Source organism: Ambystoma mexicanum, chromosome 11, assembly GCF_040938575.1.
Source record: "Ambystoma mexicanum isolate Mex_15411 chromosome 11, UKY_AmexF1_1, whole genome shotgun sequence".
In the NCBI taxonomy this organism is placed as follows: Eukaryota; Metazoa; Chordata; class Amphibia; order Caudata; family Ambystomatidae; genus Ambystoma; species Ambystoma mexicanum.
This window is the reverse complement of record NC_090934.1, coordinates 301,283,812-301,309,800: the sequence shown is the minus strand read 5'-3', so window position 1 is coordinate 301,309,800 and position 25,989 is coordinate 301,283,812.

The window sequence follows — 25,989 nt, the reverse complement described above, 5'->3', positions numbered from 1 at the left end:
AGATGGCTCCTTACACCAATCCGGAACCCACAGAACGAGCATGAGGAGGACTACAACCATGCCCACTCACGTACCCGTGTGGTCATTGAACAGGCATTCGGCCTACTGAAGGCTCGTTTCCGCAGCCTCAGCAGGTCTGGCGGGGCACTCATGTACAGCCATGAGAAGGTTTCTAAGATGGTCATGGCATGTGTCATGCTGCACAACATGTGCATACGTAGGAATGTGCCCATGCCCCCTGACGCTGTACTGCATGCACCTGAAGATGATGATGATGATGAGGGTGGGGATGTGGAGGCACCTCAAGGAGTCCATGAGGCACAGGATGCACGTGCAATCCGACAGAGCATCATAGATGCATGCTTCTAGCAACCACGCATGGTGCCTATTACACGGAAAGGGGACCTGTGGCACTGTGTGTGTGTAGTACAGGCACATTGTGGACTGTACGCCTATGAAGGCCTCGTACGCAAATATCAATGTCCACACATGTCATTGGATGATAATGAGATGCTGTATTGTTAATGTGATTTGATTTATACACCCTATGGACCCGCCACCCAGTGAAGCCCAACACACCCCCTCCACCCTACTACCTCCCCCCCCAACACCAGTGTCCAAATATGCATGCTGTCCGTGGTTGGACGCTATTGCAAGCCCCCTCTACGGGTATCAGGGGCACCCCTGCCCGTGGAGCGCAGGTTCCTGCCAGATCTGCGTTGGGGGCTGCCCTGGACGGAACTTGCCACGGATGATGTCTCTGCCTGCTCGCGTCCATGCATGTCTCTGAGGGTTTGTGAGAGCTCCGAGAGCACACGGCGCACAGCAGCAAGTTCAGCACAAACGTCTTTGGACGTCGCATGCAGTTCCCCCCTCAGGCTCTCGGTGCTTTTCTCCATTTGTGCTCTCAGGCTCTCGGTGCTTTTCTCCATTTGTGCTCTCAGGCTCTCGGTGCTTTTCTCCATTTCTCCCCTGAGGCTCTCACTACTTTTCTCTATTTGTGCCCTGAGTGTCTCGGTGGATGTTTCCATGGCTGCCCTGGAACCCCCGCATTCATTTGCATGGTCCTTGAGTAGCGTGGACACTTCCTGCTGTTGCTCGATCAGCAGGTCGAGGGACTGTTGCCTCTGCTGGGCCATGGACATTTGCGGTGGTGTGACAGGGGGGCTGCTCAACACATGTTGCCTTGGCACAGGACTTGTGGGGGTTGGCCAGTCGTCGTCTTCAGGGTGCCCCTGCGTGGTTTCGTCATGGTGTAGGGGATGGGACATGCAGGGGGATTGGGAAAGGTCATGGATGGTACCTACGTCGCCAGCACTGTTTTCCGTGTCGGAGCATGCTGGCATGACAGCTGTGTCACCTATGGTGCTGCTACCACCAGAGGCAGTGCCATCAGATACGTTCTTTGGGGGGACCTGTGGTGCTGGGGTTGTGGACTTGCTGGCTGCTGGGGTGCCTGTTGCAGTCCCCTCCAGTGTGCTGCCACTTGATTCCTGCTGCTGCCGTGTCTTGATCCTTGCACCTGAGGTGGAGGCTCTTGGGACGTTGGTCCTGGCCCTCTTTGCAGGCGTGCTGGTAGGGGTGTCCTGCAGCTCGTCGTTGGTATCGGACCCTGTGGTGGAGTAAAGAGGGGCGAGCGTTAGTTATGGGTCTGTCGGATTTGGAATGGCAACGTATCAAATGCATTGGGGTGGTACATGAGGCTGATTTGGGACTGGGCCTTGGAGGTGGTCTCATTTTCGTGTGGATTGAGGATGCATTCATTTGGCTGCCTGCAGTTAGGGGGTGCATGCTGCACATGTAGGGGTTGTTTATGGCATCTTGATTGATTTGTTTATTCATTCTGACTTTTAGAGGGCGCTGTCAGGGCAAAGTATGTATTGCACTATGGGGTCACATGGTACTGCACATGTTCGTGGTTTGTGGATTTCGCATTGTTTCTCTTGGCCAACCTACCTGATTCTCCGGATGTCGGCACTCCTTTCTCCATCCCTCCGACTCCCTCTATGCTCTCCATTCCTATGGTGGAGGCGCAGATATCCTCCCAGGGGGTCAACTTGATGGGCGACTCTGAACCCCCCCCGGTAGCTGTGGCGATGTTCCTGTTCGCAGAAAGTATGCTGCGTACGCGGATCCGCAGGTCGTCCCACCGCTTGCGACATTGCTGTGGCGTGCGGGGTGTTGTCCCCACCGCACTTACGCGCTGTGCCACCAGGGCCCATATGGCCTTCTTGTTGGCAAGGGCCGTCCTGGTCATTTGACTGGAGAAGACGACGGCGGCATTTTCCTGGAGGGTCTCGGTGAGCACGGTCAGTTCCTCTCGGGAGAAGTGTACCTGCCGCTTGCGGTCACACGCTTTCTTGGCTACCTTTCCCATATTTATTTTTTTAACTGGGGTTGCTAACGGGTTGGGATGTGTGTCAGGGTCGGATTTTTAATGGTTGTGTTGGGATTCGGTTTTTATAGTTGTGCGGCGTGCTGTTTCCCGTTCCGGCCACATGCTTTTACTTCCGTTTCCGTATATTTACGGTGGCCGTAATTTGCGGTGCCCGCTCGTTACGGTGACCGCTCATTACGGTGACCGCTAAGATGGGTGGCGGTATTGCACCTGGTGCAGCGTACGGCGGCGGTAAGGGCCGTTTTGGGGTCATTTCCGCCATCGCAGCCTTTCGGATTCCGCCATGGCGTAATGCTCGTGCCCGATGGGTCGTGATTAGCCGCACTTTGCTCCTTCGTGCAATGGCGGAAACGCTATTTACGCTGTTGCGGTCCGGTCAGTCACTTTCCGCCAGGGTCGTAATGAGGCCCACTGTCTCCAGAGCCCCGGTTCTCTCAAGGCTGGACTACTGCAATAGCCTCTTTCTCAACCTCCCTACCTCTGCTCTGCGCCCTCTGCAACTCATCCAGAACATAAACGCAAGACTTATCCTTGGCCTCAAACCCACTAACAGCATCTCTCCGGCGCTGAAATTCCTCCACTGGCTCCCTATGTCAGCAAGGATCAAGTTCAAGACCCTCTGCATTGTCCACAAGGCTTTCTGGGGCCTGGGACCAACCTATCTGCAACAATGCCTACCTAAATACTGTCCTTCCCGAGCCCTCCGCTCCTCTACCTCCAACCTTCTGCGAGGGAGCCGGTTCTCCAAGCAGAGATTTGGAGGGAGATCTTTATCCTCAGTAGGGGCCTCCCTATGGAATATCCTCCCCGCTGCCCTCTGTCTTGAGCCTGATCTCCTTAAGTTACGGAAACTCCTTAAGACATTCCTCTTCTCCTCTTCCTTCTCTATCCCTCTACCCTGCTAACCTCTTTCTCCGCTCTATCCCTCTCTCCCTCCTTTTCCGCACAGTTTGCTGACTGGCCGGCAGGTGTACCTCAGAGTCTCACAGTTCCCGGGCACCCTCTCCAGTCCTCTAGCACTTGCCTCTGGGCCTTACACTTGCCTCATCGTTACTGCACTTTGTCAATGACTCATGAGAGTGGCATCTCTCAGCACTTACCTCACCTTCTTACTGACTGGGTGCACTTGGACTCCCCCACCCACCTCCCCTCTCCTGTACTGTCTTGCACTTGCATGATCTGAATGTACCATGCCTTGAAGATTCATCTATCTGTCTTCCCTTGTCCCCTCCTTGCATGATGGCACCTCAATGCACTTGGAAAAACTGCATAATCGTCAACAGACCTATTTGCTGTTATCTACACTGTTAATTGTATTATATGCACTTACTCTGCCTGTGGAGATTTGTATTGTTCAGAAATTCAAGGCCTTTGAATGACTGTTGCTTTTTCCCCTTGTCCCCTCCCTCCTTGAGTGCTTTGAAACACATGCTTTGTGTATAGGCGATTTACAAATAACCATTACCATACTATACCATACCATACTAGTCTTACTCTTCCTCGCCCCAGTACGGACTCCCCTTCCCTCCCGCCCATTGAATGAAGGTTCCCATGCACAGGCTTTGGATTACTGCCGTGGGCTGGTTTGTTAGGAGGTTATACCTCGTGGGAGGGGAGGGGCGGCCAGTGGCGGACTTGAAACAAGAAGAGTTCCAGTGAGCACGGAAAAATACTCAAAGGTAAGTACTGGGATAAGGAGGAGTAAGACTAGGAGTAATCAAGATTACCAGTTAGTAATCTGAGCATGCATTGAAATGAATAGGACATGCATTGAAATAAATATGACCACTGAAATGAATGTAACATTGATAGATGTGAATATAACACTGATTGAAATTGATGAAACATGCATTTCTATGGATATGACATGCTTTGAAATGAATATGAAATGAGATTGAAATGAATATAACATGCAGTGAAATGGATAATGTGTACTGAATTGTGAGTATAACACATCCTGAAAAGAACATGACATAGTCAGCCAATCAAATGCGCCCTCCTTCCCCAAAGAAAAGAGGCCCGATGTCACAAGGCCTACCAAGGAAAGTCCTTGTCGGCCAATCGAGCCCTTCCTCTGCTCTTGGCTTGCTAGATGTAACTGCAAGCGAAGGAGGGCTCATATGATTGGCTGACTATGTCATGTGCTTTTCAGCATGTCTTATACTCACAATTCAGTATACCTTATCCATTTCGCTACATGTTATATTCATTTCAATCTGTGTCATAACAATTTCAACCCAGGCTATATTCATTTCAATGATTGTCATATTCATTTTAATGCATGTCATATCCATTTAAACGCATGTTACATCAATTTCAATCAGTGTTATATTCACATCTATCGATGTGACATTCATTTCAGTAGGTGTCATATTTATTTCAATGCATGTCCTATTAATTTCAATGCATGCTCAGATTACTACTGGTAATCTGCATTACTCCTAGTCTTCCTCTTCCTCATCCCAGTACTCACCTTTGAGTATGTTCCGTGCTCACTGGAACTCTTTTCTTTTCAAGCCCTCCACTGGCTGCCCCTCCCCTCCCACGAGGTATAACTTCCCAACCAACCATCCCACAGCAGTAATCGAAAGCCCGGAAATGGGAACCTTCATTCAACGGGCGGGAGGGAAGGGAAGTCCGTACTGGGGCGAGGCAGAGTAAGACTAGGTATGGTATAGTAAAGTATGGTAATGTTTATTTATAAAGCACCTATACACAAAGCAAGTGTTTCAAAGTGCTCAAGGAGGGAGGGGACTAGGGGAAAAAGCAACAGTCATTCAGAGGTCTTGAATTTCTGAACGATACAAATCTGCACAGGCAGAGTAAGTGCATATAATACAATTAACAGTGTAGATGACAGCAAATAGGTCTGACGATGATTCTGCAGTTTTTCCAAGTGCGTTGAGGCGCCACCATGCAAGGAGGAGGGGACAAGGGAAGACAGATAGATGAATCTTCAAGGCATGGTACATTCAGATCATGCAAGTGCAAGACAGTACAGGAGAGGGGAGGTGGGTGGGGGAGGACAATTGCAGGTGGGAGGGGGAGTTCAAGTGCACCCAGTCAGTAAGAAGCTCAGGTAACGCTGAGAAATGCCACTCTCATGGGTCATTGACCAAGTGCAGTAACAATGAGGCAAGTGTAAGGACCGGAGGCAAGTGTGAGAGAACTGGCGAGGTTGCCAGGGACCTGTGAGACTCTGAGGTACACCTGGCAGCCAATTAGCAAGCTGTGCAGAAAAGGAGGGAGAGAGGGATAGAGCGGAGAGCGAGGTTAACAGAGTAGAAGGAGGGAGAAGGAAGAGAAGAGGAATGTCTTAAGGAGTTTCCAGAATTTACAGAGATCAGGCCCAAGACAGAGGGCAGCAGGGAGGCTATTCCATATGGAGGCACCTGGTGAGGATAAAGATCTCCCTCCAAATCTCCCGAGATTTGAGAGTAGGTCTTCACAGGTATTCAGAAGAGCAGTTTCCATGCCTCTGGATGCTTAAGCAGAGGGTGCACAATGGAGTGCTTAAGAGAAGATGGAAAAATTCCAGTGGTAAAAGAGAGATTGCAGAGATCAGCCAAGGCTGGAGCAAGAGAGTCAATGGGCCTCATTATAAGGGTGTAGTGATGGTATGAACGGTGCCGGTAAGTCAGCGGCACCGTTCATACCATCCTGCCGCATTACGAGCTCTGCTCGCGGGTTCCTGACAGCCCGCCACGTCTTACCTGGCGGGCTGTGTGGCACCTGCGAGCAGAACTCGCAATTGCACCGGCACCGTTATCAGCGGTGCCGGTGCAGCCATGCTCCCCAACTCCATTCTACTCTATGGGGGTGAATGGGGATTGGGAGCCCGGCAATACCACCACCCGTGAATGGGCAATTACAGGCCCATTCATCTCGTAATGGCCTGGTTATTGCCCAATCGTGGGAGGCGGTGCCAGTAGCGCGCATGGCGGTAGCCGTGCCTGCCATACAGGCATGGCTACCCCATGCTCGTAATTAGGCCCAATGTTGTCCTTAATGATTTTGTAGGGACAGGGGTCGACCTGTTTAGAGGAGGCCTTCATAGATCGAACTTGTCTGGTGACCTCATCAGGTGTAGTGGGAGTGAGAGAAGAGAGGAGAAGTGGTGGAGGGGCAAAGGCATGATCCAGAAGTGTTGGTGTATGATGTGGTGTGGAAGTGAGAGAGAAAATGATGTCTTGGGTTTTTTTCAGTGAAGTGTGCAGCCAGGGCAGAGCAAAGGTCCTGGGTGGGTGTGACAGAGGAGGAGGAGGAGGAATAATGAAGATTACCAGAAAGTAATCTGAGTATTACCTCCACGTCCCTCTTTCTTCTCCAGGTACATACCTTTGAGTTAGGAAGGACGTCCATGCCCACCACACAGACAGATACAAAGGGTAATGTGAAACTCACCCAGCAACAATTTATTCATACAATAAAAAGCAAAAGGCATGCTGACCATGACTCTTATCACCACCTCAACCAGACACAGCCTCCAGAACACCCACACCAAAGGAAGTAGACTGGAGCACCTCCACGTTGAGTTGGTAATGCAGAATTAATGTATTAGGTGTAGCCCATGTGGCAGCTCGGCAAATGTCCAACAAAGGAACCCCCCGCAGGAATGCCCAGGAGGCGGTCACCCTTCTTGTGGACCCACCCTGGATCCACCCTTCAGCACAGAGGCCCACAGGGTCATAGAATCAAAGATTTAATCCACCGGCTAATCATTGGAGTGGACACTCGACAACCACGGCCCCCTTCCCCCTGATCAGTGAGACAAAAGGACTCTCTCTGGGATAGATAATGTAAGACTGCCCGCTTGCCATCCAAACAATGCCAAGCCTCCTCCTTAGGAGAGGATGGAGCAAGAAAGAAAGCTGAGAGAACCACCTCCCGAGACCGATGGAACCAAGAGGTGACTTTGGGCACAAACGAGGGGTCACAGCCCAGCACCAAAGACACCTGCTGGACCACCAGAAACAGTGGCCTACGCAAGAGGGCCCTGATTTCCCCCAAATGCTGAGCCAAAGTAATGGCAATCAGGAAGGTAGTCAACCATTTCATCTCCACCTCCTCCTGGGGCTAAAATGGAGGCTTCTGCAATATGGACAGGACCAAAGGAAGGTCCCACGGGGAAGCCCAACTGGGTCAAAGGGATTAGTATCTGCTACCCCTTTCAAGAGCGTTGAGACCAGAGCCTCCCCCCGTACCGTAGGGGAGCAGGAAACCTGGAAAGCCGAATGGCCAACCACTAAGAATGGAGAGTAGAGACCACCAACCTCTTCTCCGCCGCTTCATGAAGATATTGCAAAATGTCTGGGAGGTGACACTCCAGTGCCAGGACTGTCACGCCCACACTTATCCCGCCCCCCTTGTACATGCAACAAAAGTCCCAAGACACCAAACTGACCCGAACACTTATGCCCTCATATGGTTGCCGGTGGGTGTTGACACTGGTTGGCATTCGGGACGTTTGCAGAGACGTTCCCTTTACTCCCACTGGAGATTGCCGTGGCGACTTGCGGCTGCTTTCGGGCAGCGCGGACACCGCAAAGCCCGATATCCATTGTGCTCATCACACGGTCTCCCACGTGACCAGAAACAGGAGACTCGTCGCGCACGGCAACGTGTGGTGGTAAGCACATGACCAATGGAACGCGATCAGCATTCACGTGACTGCATCATGTGACCTGTTATTGCAGTCAAAAGGAACACGCTAATCAGCAATGAACGCTTCACAGCTGACTTGGTTACGTCCTGTACAGCGCTCTACAGATTATTCTTGATATTGCTATTTTTGACCCCGGACTGCTTTTGGAATTCCACTTGGATCCCCCTTGGTGCCTTTGCTTGGACTCTGTGTTTCACCGGACTCGACCTAGGCTACTCTCTCCTGGAACTGCCTTTGGATTGTCCTCCTGTTCTAACCAGCCAGCTACCTTCTGACCTTGGATCGTGTATTGGATTGATATTGGATTCCTCCTATTCTGAGTTGCTTACCTTTTGTCCTCGGACTGTTCTTGTACCTGGTCTCTCTTGATCTCCATACTTCGTTTCCTCAGCATCAGGTGACTTCACCCTTCAGAGTGCCATCCAGGTTTATATCCTTGCCGGTTGCCATATTTTCCCATCATTCCTTTTTGGGTCCACTGTCATCCACATTGGGTAAGCCTTTTTCTTGATTCTCTTTTACACTCTGTTCACATTAGACCTTGCATTCACATAACCTTTTGCCTTGCAGCGGTCAGGGGGTCCATCTGGCGTTCCGGCTTCCGGTTGACGGCATTCATCACCTGTGGCTTCAAGGACGACACGAGCAGTTTCATTCTATTGCTCGTGTGGTACTTGGGGACGGAGGTTTCATCGTCTACACGACCATCAAGTCCTGACAGACTGTGAAGCCTTTACTGGTCGTTTGGACGATGGAACCCTCCACCGGGGACCCCGTGGCCGCATTAATGCAAGCGGTCTCATCCCTCAGAACGGAGATGGCGGCTGCCACTGCTGCCATACATCACCGTTTAGATGCCCTCCAAAGTACCCGCAATCCATTACCTATTGATGCTGAGTTCGATGACACCATACCCCAAAACCCAGGTCCAGCCATACCTCCCACGTCACCGACACCTATCTTGCTTCCCACACCATTTCCTCTAGCCGCCCCTCAGAAATATCAGAGCAACCCAAAGAAGTATCACACTTTCATCAATCAATGTAAGCTCCACTTCCTTTGCAGACCCCAAGTGTTGCATGATTCAACAACCAAAGCTGACTTTTTGCTTTCCCATCTTACGGGGATAGCCGCTACATGGGGTAACCCTTACTTAGAAAATGACCATCTGGTTCTTTACAATTTCGAACTCCTGGTGAATGAAATGGCTAAGGTGTTTGATACCAGGTATAGGGCCCAGTCCAGGGATTTGGAGCTTTTGGACCTGACTCAAGGGAGAGAGACCCTAATAGAATATAGCTCGCATTTTAATCAGTTATCAGCTGAGACATCATGGCCAGAAAATAAGAAAGCCATGGTATTCTATAGGGGTCTCGGTAACCCGATGAAGGACGCGCTCTCAGTGGTCCCCTCCCTTCCGGCCACATACTCCAAACTGGTAGACCTATCCCTTCAGGTTGATGCACGTAAAGCTGAACGCCGATTAGAGTTAGAAGCTTGCATCAGTCACACTCCTTCCCCTCCAAATAGCGCAGGAGAACCCATGCAAATAGGAGGGTTGCGTAGCCCGATCACCCAGACCGAGAGAGAGCGCAGAAGAAGCGAAAATGCGTGCTTCTATTGTGGACTCAATGGGCATTATGTTAAAGAATGCCCTCGACGCCCAAAAAACCGCACCCTGGGTTTTCAGAAAACTCGTCCTTCAGTACGGGGGACAGGACGAGTTTTGCTCAAAACCCCAAAAAGGCACCTACCTTTGGCCCTATCAGACCGATTACCATCCCGGCTACGCTTCTCCCTACTAGGGATTGCACCCACCCTGTCCGCATCGTTATAGATTCAGGGGCTACTGGTTGTTTCATCGATATTGCATTAGCAAAAGCCATGAACCTCCCATTGATCACCAAACTACACCCAGAACCGGTCCAGGCGGTAGACGGGTTCTCGCTCACTTCTGGCCCAATTAAACAACAGACCGCTCCCATGGATGTGATCATCCAGGGAAACCACAAGGAATCACTGTCATTCGATCTCATTTCCACCCCCCAGTTTGGTGTCATCCTGGGAATACCCTGGTTGAAGAAAGACAACCCTCTCATTGATTTGGATTCGGGACAGGTCACTTTCGAGTCCGAGGTCTGCCAACATTTTTGCTTATTAGAGGAAGACGGGGTTCTCAATCCCGCTAGGGCACTGGGGGGTCTGAGCCTGGGTTCTGCAGAAGAGGTAATTCCTATAGAATCAGCACATACGGTGGGGGCGCAATGACCGGAGTGCCCTCAGTGTATCATTATTTCCGCAAAGTGTTTGATAAGTCCTCTGCTGAGACTTTGCCCCCCCACAGGCCTTACGATTGTCCCATTGACTTAATCCCAGGGGCACCTATCCCTAAGGGTCGTTTTTACTCACTGTCCCCCTCTGAGGAAGTAGCCCTGAAGGACTATATCCAACATGCACTACACCTGGGCCAAATCAGGCCCTCCTCTTCGCCTGCAGCCAGTCCCATATTTTTTGTGCCCAAAAAGGAGGGAGACCTGCGCCCATGTGTGGACTACAGGTGATTAAATGACATCACCATAAAGAATCGCTATCCTATACCTCTTATTTCAACATTACTGGACAAATTGACCAATGCTTCGATATACACCAAACTAGATCTCCGGTGGGCATATAATCTGATTCGCATGCGCCCGGGTGACGAATGGAAAACCGCTTTCTGCACTCGTCAGGGGTTGTATGAATACACCGTCATGCCTTTTGGCCTATGTAATGCCCCGGCTACCTTTCAACGTTTTATTAACAACGTATTCAATGACATTGCAGACGTTTACATTGTTGCTTATCTTGATGACATTTTGATTTTCTCTTGTACACTTGACGAACACATCCTTCACGTCAGGGATGTACTCACACGACTCAGAGATCATGCTCTGTACGCAAAGCCTGAGAAATGCATGTTCCATACGAATGAGATCGAATTCCTGTGGTTTCATATCTCTCCTGGGGGATTAACCATGAATCAAGCTAAAGTACAAGCTATCCTGGATTGGCCAGTCCCTGTTACACTCAAGCATTTACAGTCCTTCTTGGGGTTTGCAAACTTTTATCAGCGGTTCATCGCTAACTTTTCTTCTATCGTGGCACCACTGACGGCTTTAACTAGCACCTTAGTTCCATTCACTTGGTCTATAGACCATCAAACGGCTTTTGAGACCCTGAAAACTTTGTTCACCACAGCCCCAGTATTGCAACATCCGGATCCAGAACTGCCGTTTGTCGTAGAGGCGGATGCATCTTCATTCGCCCTGGGCGCAGTTCTGTCCCAGCCTTGCCCTACCTCCGGCCTACTGCATCCAGTAGCTTATCATTCTAGGAAATTCACACAAACCGAAACACATTAGACGGTCACTGAGAAGGAACTCCTCGCCATTAAGGATGCCTTTAAGGTCTGGCGGCATCATCTCCTGGGGGCTAAACACCAGACCATTGTGTATACCGATCATAAAAATCTACAGGATCTGGCTTCATTGAAATGTATCAATAGTAGACAGGTTTGCTGGCACCTCTTTTTTTCGGCATATGACTTTATTGTCAGACATAGACCAGGGAAGGTGCACGGCAAGGCAGATGCCTTATCTCGTTCACCCGGTGGAATTCCTCTCCCGTCCTACCCCGATACTCTACTAGAGCAGGGACACGTTGCATGCGCTTGTACCCCGTCACGACCCATGCTGACAGCCATCCGTCAATGGGTGACCCACCATCCCCAAGCCCTAAACGAATGGGACCCAGTTTTTCGGGAGGGGTTACCCTTTGTCCAGGGAAAATTGCTTCTGCCCACCTGTGATATCCGTAATCAAGCACTAGAATGGTCCCATAATGCCCTTACTAATGGTCATCCAGGTCAACGACGCACTCTTGATTTACTGAAACGTTGGTGCTGGTGGCCATCAATGCGATGAGAAGTAGAAGCCTTTGTGAACACCTGTTCGATATGTGCGCAATGCAAGACACGAAGAGGGCGCACTTTGGGGTTATTACATCCACTGCCCATTCCTCCTAGACACTGGCATACAGTCTCAATGGATTTAGTGACAGATTTATCATGTATCCAAGGTTACAACACGTTATGGGTCATAGTGGATTCATACACAAAAATGGCTCGGTTCGTACCATGTAAAGGAATACCAACTGCCCCAACATTGGCCCGTATGTTCTTTGAGTCCGTATTCTGCTTATTCGGACTGTCCCATGTCATTGTGTCAGACCGTGGTTCGCAATTTACATCTCGTTTCTGGTTGGCTCTCACTAAACTCCTGGGCATTGATGCCCGCTTTTCCTCGGCCTATTACCCTGAGAGCGATGGCCAGACAGAGAGAGTGAATAAGGCATTGGGACAATATTTGCGCTGTCTGACACTTCAATACCATTACACTTGGCTCAAGTCACTTCGCATTGCGGAATTCGCATACAACAACACCTTTCACTCTTCCACAGGGTTTTCCCCTTTCTATTCTCTTTGCGGGCAGCATCCACGTACTCTACCCTTTCCTGATTTTGTCCTCACTGGTAACCCTGCTGCTAATGAATGTGCCCGAGACCTCGTTGCAGTCCATTCCCAGACCCTCCTCCATTTTAGGGAAGCCCAGGCCTCCATGAGGACTGCTGCTAACAAAAGGAGGTCGGACGCACCTAGTTATAAAGTGGGTGACCGGGTCTGGCTATCTACACGTCACTTACGCATACCTGGTTGCCGAAAGCTCTTGCCCCGTTTTATTGGTCCCTATCGCATTTCTAGCATCCTGAACCCTGTGACCTATCATCTCAGTGTCCCTGCTACCTGGAAATTGCACCCGGTTTTTCATACCTCCCTGCTAAAGCCATGCCCTGTCCTGACTCGTATGGTCTCCCCCACTGCTCTTGTCCCGGTGGACTTTCATGACGAGTACGAAGTTAATGCTATTCTGGGTTCCCGCATCCATAGAGGCCACTTACAGTATCTTGTGGATTGGCTAGGTTATGGTCCGGAGGAGCTCTCCTGGGTGTTTTCCTCTGAAGTCCACGCTCCTCGATTGGTGGCCTCCTTCCATAGGGATAACCCGTCAAGCCCACGGGGTCGTGGGCCATTGAGGGGGGGCTCTGTCACGCCCACACTTATCCCAACCCCCTTGTACATGCAACAAAAGTCCCAAGACACCAAACTGACCCGAACACATATGCCCTCATATGGTTGCCGGCGGGGTGTTGACACTGGTTGGCATTCGGGACGTTTGCAGAGACGTTCCCTTTACGCCCAATGGCGATTGCCGCGGCGACTTGCGGCTGGTTTCGAGCAGCGCAGACACCGCAAAGCCCGATATCCATTGTGCTCATCACATGGTCTCCCACGTGACCAGAAACAGGAGACTCGTCGTGCACGGCAGCGCGTGGTGGTAAGCACATGACCAATGGAACGCGATCAGCGTTCACGTGACTGCATCATGTGACCTGTTATTGCAGTCAAAAGGAACACGCTAATCAGAAACGAACGCTTCACAGCTGACTTTGTTACGTTCTGTACAGCGCTCTACGGATTATTCTTGATATTGCTATTTTTGACCCCGGACTGCTTTTGGAATTCCACTTGGATCCCCCTTGGTACCTTTGCTTGGACTCTGTGTTTCACCGGACTCGACCTAGGCTACTCTCTCCTGGAACTGCCTTTGGATTGTCCTCCTGTTCTAACCAGCCAGCTACCTTCTGACCTTGGATCGTGTATTGGATTGATATTGGATTCCTCCTATTCTGAGTTGCTTACCTTTTGTCCTCGGACTGTTCTTGTACCTGGTCTCTCTTGATCTCCATACTTCGTTTCCTCAGCATCAGGTGACTTCACCCTTCAGAGTGCCATCCAGGTTTATATCCTTGCCGGTTGCCATATTTTCCCATCATTCCTTTTTGGGTCCACTGTCATCCACATTGGGTAAGCCTTTTTCTTGATTCTCTTTTACACTCTGTTCACATTAGACCTTGCATTCACATAACCTTTTGCCTTGCAGCGGTCAGGGGGTCCATCTGGCGTTCCGGCTTCCGGTTGATGGCATTCATCACCTGCGACTTCAAGGACTACACGAGCAGTTTCACTCTATTGCTCGTGTGGTACTTGGGGACGGAGGTTTCATCGTCTACACGACCATCAAGTCCTGACAAGGACACACTTCAGGGAACACCAAGCCAGAACATTAGCCCAATGACGGTCAGAGGACTTAAGTGCAGAGGACTGGCGCGCCCTCCGGACCATCCCAGCCATTGCAGCAGAAAGCCCTAATGCCAGGAGATCCCTCCTATCAGTTTCCAGACCCCCCAATGGATGAGAGAGGAGAAGGGGGGCATTGACCAACCGCAATGGAGACGGCCATCTGAGCAACACCCAAGGAGAAGCTAACTGCATCTCCAGAAGGCCCGGGAACCACCCCCTCTGAGGCCAGTAAGGGACCACCAGGATGAACACACGCTGAGATGATCGGATTGTGCTGATGACCTGCAGAATCAAGGGATTTGGAGGAAAGGCATAAAGAAGCTCTGAGGGGCCAATTCAAGGGAAGAGCGTCCACCCCCCACGAACCCCTGGAGTCCTCAAGCAAAACCAGGAAAGTTGAGAGTTGCAGGTGGAGGCAAAGAGGTCCATCCAGGGATGCCGAACCACCAACACACTTCCTGAAAAACCTTGGGACAAAGAGACATCTCCCCTGAGACCGGAAACACCCTGCTGAGCCGGTCCGCAGTCACATTGTCCACCTCGCGGATATGGTCTACTCTCATGGAGACCAGTTGTGCCGCGGCCCAGGTCCAAATGGACAAAGCCAGAACCTCTAGGGAGCGGGACCCCATATCCCCCTGATGGTTGATGGAAGCAAGAGCCAAGGTGTTGTCTTTCCGAACCATAACATCATTCCACTAGATCTAAGACCTGAAGACCACCAAAGCCCTTAGAACACCTGACAACTCCTTCCAATTGGAGGAGGCCAGCTTGAAAAGAAAAGAGTTCCACAAGCACGGATCGTACTCAAAGGTAAGTACTGGGAAGAGGAAGAGGGACATGGAGGTAATGTCTTAATTTTAATAGATATTATATTCACTTCAATTTGTGCCATATTCATTTCAATGGGTTTCATATTCATTCCATTGCATGTCCTATTCACTTCTACATGCGTCATATACATTTCAATGGGTATCATAATTATTTCAATGCATGTCCTATTCATTTCAATGCATGTCTTATTCATTCCAATGCATGGTATATTCATTCAAATGCATGTTATATTCACTTCAACGTGTGTCATATTCATTTCAATGGGTGTCATATTCATTCCATTGCATGTCCTATTCACTTCAACGTGTGTCATATTCATTTCAATGGGTGTCATATTTATTTCAACGTGTATCATATTCATTTCAACGTGTCATATTCATTTCAATGGATGCCATATTCATTCCATTGAATGTCCTATTCACTTCAACGTGTGTCATATTCATTTCAGTGGGTGTCATATTCATTCCATTGCGTGTCCTATTCACTTCAACCTGTGTTATATTCATTTCAATGGGTGTCATGTTTATTTCAATGTGTGTCATATTCATTTCAATGGGTGTCATATTTATTTCATCGTGTGTCACATTCATTTCAGTGGGTGTCATATTCATTCCATTGCGTGTCCTATTCACTTCAACGTGTGTTATATTTATTTCAATGTGTGTCATATTCATTTCAATGGGTGTCATATTTATTTCAACGTGTGTCATATTAATTTCAATGGGTGTCATATTCATTCCATTGCATGTCCTATTCACTTCAACGTGTCATATTCATTTCAGTGGGTGTCATATTCATTCCATTACGTGTCCTATTCACTTGAATGTGTGTCATGTTCATTTCAATGGGAGTTATATTTATTTCAACGTGTCATATTTATTTCAACGTGTGCCATATTCATTTCAATGGGTGTCATATTAATTTCAATGCATGTCTTATTCATTGAATTTCAATACATGTTATACTCATTTCGATACGTATTATAGTCATCTCAGTGTATGCCTTACTCATTTCACTGCATGTTGTATTCATTTCAATATGTCACATTCACAAAAGCGTAATTTTGACTTGAACGGCTTCCCATAGGTATACCTTCCTTGTGGTGGCTATTGTTAAAATGTTCTCTGTACCTATGATAGATCACAATTATCCTCATTGTGGACTGCTAATGTTGCCCTTGAAATGACTTGTTTATTATTCTGATTCAAGCAAGAATTAAGAGGGTAAGGGAATTTAAAGGGAGTACGCATGATTATCTTCATTGCTAACGGGGCAGCATATCAAGCTTTGGCATGTGATGTGATCGTGATGGGGGAATGGGGTCAGCCAGAGATTCTTAATTTCTTTGGCTAGAGTGGGGCCCCACAAATGTCTGTACGCTGGACCTCAAAATCCATTAAAATAGCACTGGACGGAGTGGTCTCGTCTTTCCGGGACTAGTGGCAGAACTATAAAGAATCTGCGTGCATGTGCACATTAAGATAGTCTGACTGTAACACATGTTTGTTTGTTTGTTTATTTATTTGTATGGCGCACCCGACCCGAGGGTATCTGGGCACCTCTCCATGGTGAATTACACAAAGGGCCTCATTACAACCCAGGCGGTAAATTCCCTACTTTACCACCATGGTGTAAACTCTGGCGGATTTACCGCCCCATTCCGAGGTGAGTGGGGCGGTAAATCCCCATTCCCCATTTACCCTTCCCCATTCCCATTTTTGCCCCATAGGGCATAATGGGAGTGGGGAAGGCGCTAATTACGGCACTGTAAATTACGGTGCCGTAATTAGCACCAAGGCGGGTTAGCACCTTGCATTTTAACGGCTGCTAAAAGCAGGCGTTAAAATGGTAATCAGGCGTTAAGGGTTAACGGCGCCGACGGCACAGTTAAACCCTTAACGCCTGGGTTGTAATGAGGCCCAAATACTTTCAACTTAGTTATGGCATTTACTTGGTTACAGCATTTACATAGGACATAGGACATCTGTCACCATCAGATCTCCAAGAGAACACATTTAAGTTGCAGTCCTGTAAAATGCTGGCACGCTATGGTACCATTAGATGACTGGCTCTTAAAAAATCCCAACACCCCATAAAACCATTACTGTAGGAGGCACTGACTGCTTCCTACTGTTCTTTGTCAATGTGTCAACTTTTAAAATATCAACTTTTGTCCGGGCCTATATATTTTTTCCTCGATTTACTGCTTACAAACTTCCATTGAATTGAGCCTTTTGAAACCCCGAAGAGGAAGAGGGCTGGGACCTTTCCTCATGTCCAAACCGCAGTAATCCGCTCCCTCTCAACGGCCACAGGTTATGCGCTGCCGTTTTAGGTACAGGCTATAGTGTAACAGGGAATACCTCAGTTTCTCTGAGAAAACCAAGAAACGCCTGTAGAAGGCAGCAGAAAAGTATACCCTCTTTCCCATGCTCCATTGTTCTCACGGTGGCAAATTCACAAGGCCCTACGAGCTCCCTGGAGCACTACGAGTGAGTTGGTGGGAGAGGGAGGAGTATCGAAGGCAGCGCGTGAAGTGTCTTATGAAGCACAGATATTAAAGGATGACAGTACATCCATGCATGGCAACCAGCCATATTTTCAAATGTCAACTGTGTCATGATATTTAAAGAATCAACGTTTTTGCAATCTATTATGTTCACTGGTTAACCGTCCTATGGCTCCGACAGCTTGCAGGAGAGGTGAGGGTGCTATCTAACAGCCAGTCAAAAGGTGGACAACTAGAAACTGATGGATGAAAACCTTGAAGTTAATCACATCTCCTAGCTATCGTTCTAAGCATCGTTCCATCATAACTAAGAACTGCGTGCCATTAGAAACGGGGAAAATAGTTGCTACAAACATAGGGGCGAGGGATGCAGCAGAGGAATATGTTTTGTTTTAGCCTATGTGCTTGCCAGTCCTGTTCGGTGGACCGCAGTTCTGCAAAAGTGTGGAGGCGCATATGTCCTAAATTCTTGTGTTAATTGGGCTGTGTTTTCAAGGCAGATTTGGAGGATTGTAAACTAGTACACAAAATGTAAATCAGTCTTGGACCCAACCTAAAAGGGAAAGTGCCTTTTGAACTGCCAGGTCGCATCCCTACTGCACGGGACCTCCACAAGCAACCACAAATATGCTTTGGCCAATGTAATGTTTGATGCCCGAGGCACTCCAGAGTGTGCTCTGGCAATTGTGTAAGTTTGGTGGCTTATTTTAATTCTTTGACTGCCAAGCCTGAGACAAGAATGGCCTTGTGAAATGTAGAGTATATAAAAAAAAGTGAACGTTGGTGATAGCAGAAGGCAAGGGAATGGAGAGGTCAGACTAGTATAGTAAGATTGACGTGGCATCTTGATGTCAAAAATGTGCAGTGTCATGTCTTGCTAGTCTTTATTTTAGTTAATGTTGAGACAGGCTGGTGACTTATATGGGAGTAGGCTTTCAGTGTATAGTATTGCATAGTCATCTACAGTTTGAAAATATAGCCTGAGCTCCTTTTGTTCATTATACAGTGTGAGTGGTAAAGGTGGATGTGCGACAAACACTGTTTGTAGGGGGAAATGGGGCAGATGTAAGTCCTTCTTTACACAGTGACTGTCTAGCACAGTAATGTTACGTTACTGTGCCTTGATTGTTACCATAAGGCGATGACATTCTTTGCTGCTTATATAGCGCTTTATGCCACAAGACATGTGCCCACCTCCTCTTTACCAAAAAGTTGACATTCTTCTGCTTTCCTCTACCCTGCCTTTGCAAAGCTTCTGGAAGCAGGATTGTTTTGCTCACTGTTATTTTTTTTTGTTGTGCTTTGTTTGTATTTGAATCACTATGTGACCTTGGACAAATGCATACAAATATAAAATACAATGTTTAGTATTATTGCTATTTATTGTTTTTTTGTTGGTTTTATAGCTATAAAAAATACTTTTGACCTAAAAAACTTAGACCATAGAATCCATAAAGTCCATAAAATCCAACCATTAGAAAATTCATCAGCAATAAGACAATTAGACCAATACATCCACATAAATATCAGTGCAGAGATGTACAATTAAAATACTATTAAAATGCGCTCCCAAGTTGTTGCCCAGATAGAAACCTTTACAACAATAGCGTGTCAAGTTCAAAACTATCCAAGAAACCAACAACTGATATTACTATGCAAGTTGTGCGTCCCGCCAAACATGTCCTCGAGAAATCTAACTCCCAATCATCATTAAAATGTCAGCCCACCAAAAGAGTCTAAAAGAAGCAATACCTTTCAATTTCCAATTATGGGCAAAAAAACAGGTGTCTAAGAATTTCCAGAGGGCTGTTTGGGCCACAAAAAACAACAAAACAAATTGTCGCTAGAAACCTTTTGATACCGATGGAGCACAACGTTTGAACTTCAAGAAAAATATCCTGTAATAACGGTTTGGACGTCTCAAAAGGTAAGGAGCAACATCTCCTAATTTCTTATGATCCTCAATTAAATGTGAAAGGGAGTGATGGGAGTGAAATTTGTCAGTAGTGAAAGTCCAATCATACCTGTACAATATCATTTTTTACACGCCCCGGGTTCTGAATCAGATCACACTCAGATAAGTAAATTTTATGCAGAGCTTCTGAACAGAAATTCTCCAAGTCCTCCAAATATGGATGTTCTGCGAAATCCTAATTCGACTCAGATCACAGAATAACAATTCTTTGGGGGGCATCAAGAATATTTTGATAAAAAGATAAGTCTCCACTGTGCTTTACCTCCAAGAGAATTCAGACCCAACTCATATCTAATTAAAGGACCCGTTCAAAACCTCACTGTGTCCTTAGTTTTAACCCCTGCACCGCATTGGGGACTATTTCAATATGGGTCTGCCCACTTCATTTACCAACATACATACCTGTGCGATGCAATTTCAAATCCACATATTAGAATGAACAGGATCTGCGTTCTCAAGAAGCAGCCCGTTTTGGCTTTAAAATATTTAAACCCTGTCCCTCCTAGGGGACTTATTTCATATGGGTTTGCCAACCTTATTTACTAACATCTACACTCTAGTGATGCAATTTCAAATCAATACACTAAAATTAGTGTGATCCGTGGACTCAAGAAGCAACCCGCTTTGTTAATTTACAAAAATGACGTCATTGTTGTTGATATGGCATGCCATCATCACGTTATAAATTCATGCCGCTATATTAGAGCGGCCATATTGCCCTGCTTAACATTCGAGCAGCCGCAAGTTAACACGGAATGTGAATACTGCTGTTTTTTTCGAGGTTTTGAACTATTGGAGTCAGTTACAAAGGTAAGGATCCCACACACATAGAGTCATTGGCGGTAGCTAGGATACTCTACATTCACTTAATCACAACATGACTGAGAAGCATCCTATACTTCTTGTCTTGACTCTTTAGGGAATTCAATTGAATTGCATACTCAACAACGTCACCTCCATCTTCTACATATTTGGAATGAGGTGAGTTTACAATTTTTAGAACTATGGGTGATTGCTAGCTTTCTGCACAGGTAACAAACGTTTTAAAAAATAAATAATATTTATTCTACAGAAGAACCCTGGAGGTTTCTTTCTTTCACTATTACCCACACATAGTCCATACCATCACCTCCAAGAGGCTGGGTGAGTACCATGATTTCGGAGCTAATATTAACAAACATAACACTAGGATATTTACCACAGTGATATTTATACAGTTTTTTTTATGTGTACTTTTTTCATAGGAGGAACATTATTTACATAACATGGATATGGGAGGATGATGATTCCCATCCCATGCATGGGCACACCAGAAGGGCATATTTACACAAATAAACTGAATAAGGTGAGACATTGGACACCTTTCTAAATGTATTCCCCCCTTTTGTTCAAAAGATAATAACTGGAAAGGGATGGAGACCTAATTTCATTATCCCCTTTCAGCTAACCGGGTATGGTACACTACATGTGTAGAGAACTTTGTCCCTTGAATGAGCCCTTATTGAACATTGGCATGAGGTCCATGAGAATATGAAGGTAGATGTGCACTAGTTGAATTAATTCCTATGAAGGAAATCAACTTGTAACTATATAAGGTTACCATGGATACCATGATAAGAATATCTTTTTCTCTGATTTTTCATAGAATTGAAGTCTTATCTAGACCCCTCATGAAGAGAAGTTTTCTCGAAACATGTTGGGTCATATTATTAAACTTACATTCTTTTTAAAGATTGATGTATTATGAATTTGTTCTGAAATAACCTCCAACATCATCACCCTGAATACCAAAATGGAAAGGGGTGAATACCAGAGGGACCGAAGCTGAAACCCGGATCGGCACTGCCGAAGACAATATACAGATGCTCAAGCCGCAAATGTCCACAATGTCTAAAGATCTAAAGAGGGCACAAGTAAAGTTCAACAACCTTGAATCCCATTCCAGACGGAACAATATCTGTATTGTTGGACTACCAGAGAACATTGGCAGAGGCCCCATGGAGACAGCTATAGTGTCCCTGCTAGGGACCTGTTGGATAACCTGACATTATCAAACACTTTCGTGATCGCAAGAGCCCATAAAACGCCCACTACCAAACCAAGTCTGAGGAAACAACACAGAGGCAAAGCCCATTTTTTTCACAATGCCGGAGAAGGCAACAGTGTTTATCAAAGTGCACATTTCAATTTCCCAGGTGCCACTGACTGGATCCTGGGGGACTGACCCTGCAGTGGGATCAGGGGTACAGGTAAAACTGTGTAGAGAGAACCCCTGTTTCTTGCTGAGGATCCCTGGTGCACACTCTGTGAAAATAGCTAGCATGCTATGACTTACTAGTACTGGCTCTGGTGATACCACATGGGGCGATTGCAATATGGCAGTGTTTTCATAATGTTTCAATGATCCTTCATAGTGGTGGTTCATAGTGGCTAGTAAAGGAGACTAGCGAAGCGGGTGGCACTGCACCCCTCATGCCGGTTGGTTGTTACTGCATGGGTGTTTCGTTAGGTTTTATGTTGAGGTACAGAGTTTAGCTAATAGGGTGGGTGTAAATCCCACTGGTTGTGTGGGGTTGAGAGAGGGGATGGGGGAGGAATGGTGGGGAAAGCTATGGTAAGTATGGGAAGCGTTTTCTTAGTATAGACACACAACAACTCTGCAAGTACTACAGTATTGTTCCGGATGCACGATATGCTGTGCTTATTTTTGCTAGTATTATATACGAACTGAGTGAATGTTGCACATTAAGTTGTTGAGCTGGAAGGTGTGTGGTTTGGGGAATCACTCCAAATCTAGAAATGTGGCTACACACCTCAACTGGCACGCACATACGATCCACTTTCTCCAGGAGACACACACAATACATGGGGTGAACCTAGCCTTTGCTAGGACATGCAGCTTCAAGTGTTTCTATACAAATGACTCTTCAAAGGCCAGGGGGGTGCTCACGATTATACATAAAAACCTGCTGTTTCAGCTCCTGCACTCACATATAGATCTGGAGGGCTGGTATGTGATAATGCACTTATACCTGATGAACATGGAACTAATACTTGTAAACACATACGATCCCAACTTAGATGACCCAGTGTACTGTGATGCTATAGCAGACATCCTGGAGGCCCCCATTATATGGGGGGTGATATGAATAGCATACTTGACCAACACTTTGATAGTATAGGAAATGCACCCAGACCACCCACTAGAGCAGCCTGTAACATTGCATGTCTGTTGGTTAGGCTGGATTTGTGTGATGTTTGGAGGCAGCTACACCCGCATGCGAGGGCTTACACTTATTTGTATTTGTATTTGTATTTGTTTATTTGTATTGCGCAACCTGCCCAGGGGCATCAGGGCGCATGTTTGGAAAGGTAGTTACAAAAACAGTGTTACATAAGAGAATACAAGATACGGTTATTTAAATATATACATACAATTTACAATGTGGAACACGAGGTGGGACCCTCCACGAGGTGTCCGAACGGCAGGCAGCTACAATATATACATTTGACTAGCCAGTTAGCAGAATAAGAACAACAAGAATTACAGTCAGGAGGCTGATGCAACATCCTGTTCGTAAAGCCACCGTTTGGTACTATCTTTGAAGGAGTGGAGGGATGGAGTATTCCGGAGATCATTGGGTAAGGAGTTCCAGAGCTTTGCTGCAAGAACTGGGAAGCTTGTACCTTTAGCTGTCTGAAGCTTGAAGCTGGGAATGGTTAGTGTGTTCGCTTGTGCAGATCTCAAGGGTCTGGATGCTGTGTGTTGAGTGAAGCGCTCAGACAAGTAGGCAGGTACAGCATTGTTCTGTGCTTTGTAGGTTAAGACAGGTGCTTTGAGGGCGATGCGCAGTGTAATGGGGAGCAGGTGTAGGTTGCGCCTGATAGCTGAGATGTGGGCGCGTCTGGGTATGTTAAGCGCCGCTCTGATGGCGTTATTCTGGGTGACCTGGAGTTTATCAAGGTTTTTTTGACTCGTCCCAAGGTAAAGGGCATTGCAATAGTCGATTTCCGACAAGATAAGGGTTCTGGCAAGGATCAGGCAGTTGTCCGATGTCAGGAAGGGGCGACAGGCAGTGATGAGTTTACATGTGTACGAGGATGCTGAGACAACTGAGTTAGTTTGTCGGTTGAGAGAGAGGTTTGTGTCTAGGTAAATCCCAAGCGTTTTTGTGACGTTAGTGACCTTGATAACATTGCCATCAATGTTGAAGGAGACGTATTTGGGGTCAAGTTTGGTGAGTTTGGACTGAGAACCTAAGATGAGTAACTCAGTTTTCTCATTGCTGAGGCATAGCCCATGGTGAGCCATCCAGGCCTGGATGACAGTGTAAACTGAATTGAGTGCTTTAACATCAGTTACATAATCGCCAGTGATAGGGATGAGTATCTGGGTGTCATCTGCATAATTTGTGTAGGTGACACCCAGATGGTCAAGAATATCAAAGAGCGGTTTCGTAAATACGTTATAAAGCGTAGGTGATACACAAGAGCCTTGTGGGACTCCGCAGGGCACATGAGCTGGGTCGGCTGCAACTAAGGGGGAGAAGACCCTCATGGATATGTTTGCCAGGAAGGAGCTGATCCATGTGGTATCTGCATCCGAGAAGTGGCCGGCAATCTTAAGGTGCTGGCAGAGGATTTGGTGATCGACCAGATCGAAGGCCGCAGAGAGGTCGAGGAAGCGTAAGAGCGCTTGTTTGCCCTTGTCTTTCAAGTCCTCGATTTGTGTTTTTAAATCGATCAAGGCTGTCTCCGTGCCATGGCTCGGACGGAAGCCTGATTGCCTAAGTCCTAGTAAATTGCTAGAATCCAAGTAATCTTGGATCTGGAGGTATGCTGCACGGTCCAGGATTTTGAGAAGGTAGGGTACCGTAGTGATGGGTCTGTAGTTGGTAGGAATGCTGGGGTCAAGATTCAGTATTATTCAACGGTGCATGAAATGTCGTCCAGAATTCATATCTTCCTACTTTCACGTTGTTTGTTAGATAACGTGACTGTGACCGATATATTACAGCGTACATTTTCAGACCACTCGCCCAGAACACTATAGCTCCACTGGTCTGTGAGAGAGTGGGATTGTTCCATGTGGGGCGTCAAATCAGAAGCATTTCAGGATTTGGTGTTTCGGGCAGACATAGAGGAGGATATTCGCAGTTTCTTCTTGATGAATGATAATAACACAGCATCACAGTGTACGTTATGGCAGACTTTTAAAGTGTACATCAGAGGAATGGCCATGTCCAGGGAATTTGGAGTGCTCAATACCATTAGGCGTGACCTGCAACAGTGAATATGCATTACGGGAGCTTGAGACCAGATATGCTACAGACCCAAGTAAATCAATGCTGGCAGCCATACACTCTGCTCTACAACAGTTTAACATGCACGCCAACAGGGAGGTGAGATACTTTGCCAAACTGACAAGTGCAAAATAATATGGAGAGAGTGAACGCCCGGGTAGAACACTAGCAAGACTGATACAAGCAAAGAAGGGGCCCCAACAACTGGCCTCAATACTAGATGACCAGGGTGTGCCTCAGTATACTGATCATAAGATGAATAAGGTATTTAAGGCCTTATATTCGGCCCTGTATAGTGCAGGGGCACCCATTGATGAAGCAGATATTCCCTCCGCACTGGATGGAGTTCCACTATCCAGACTGTCAGCTAGCGCCAGAGCACAAGCTGATACCCCATTCACAGAAGGCAAAATAATGAATGTCCTTAAGGAGCTCCCAAGAAATTAAGCACTGGGGCCTGATGGCCTCACACCTCAGGTCTACATGGAGTTTGGAGCGTTACTTGCCTCCTACCTGTTGAAGGTCTGGTAGGAAGCTATAGAGACCGGACAGCTCCCTGAATCATTGAGAGAGGCCGTAATTATTGTGTTAATTAAACAGGGAAAACCGGACTATGTGTGTGGATCATACCACCTGCTATCCTGGTGAATGTAAATGCTAAAATCTATGCAAAAGTTATTGCTAACCGGTTGCTCTCCCTAATGTCACACCTGGTGAAAAGTGATCAAAGCAGGATTTATCCCGGGTAGATCCACCACCCTGAATATACTAAAGCTGTTTAACGTCATGGCATGAATCTGCCCAAAGGTCTCAGCAGTAGCCCTAATGCTTGATGAGCAAAAGGCCTTTGACATGGTTTCCTGGCAACCTGTTTATGGTTCTGAGTAAATGCGGACTGGGGGAGCAATTGATTAAATATATTTGGCTCCTATACACTAACCCAACTGCTCAAGTGCCGGTGAACTGGGTCACTTAAGGGATGTTAACATTGGGCAGAGGAACACACCAAGGCTGCCTCCTGTCACATATATTGTATTGCATTAGCAATCTAGCCCATGGCAGATTTA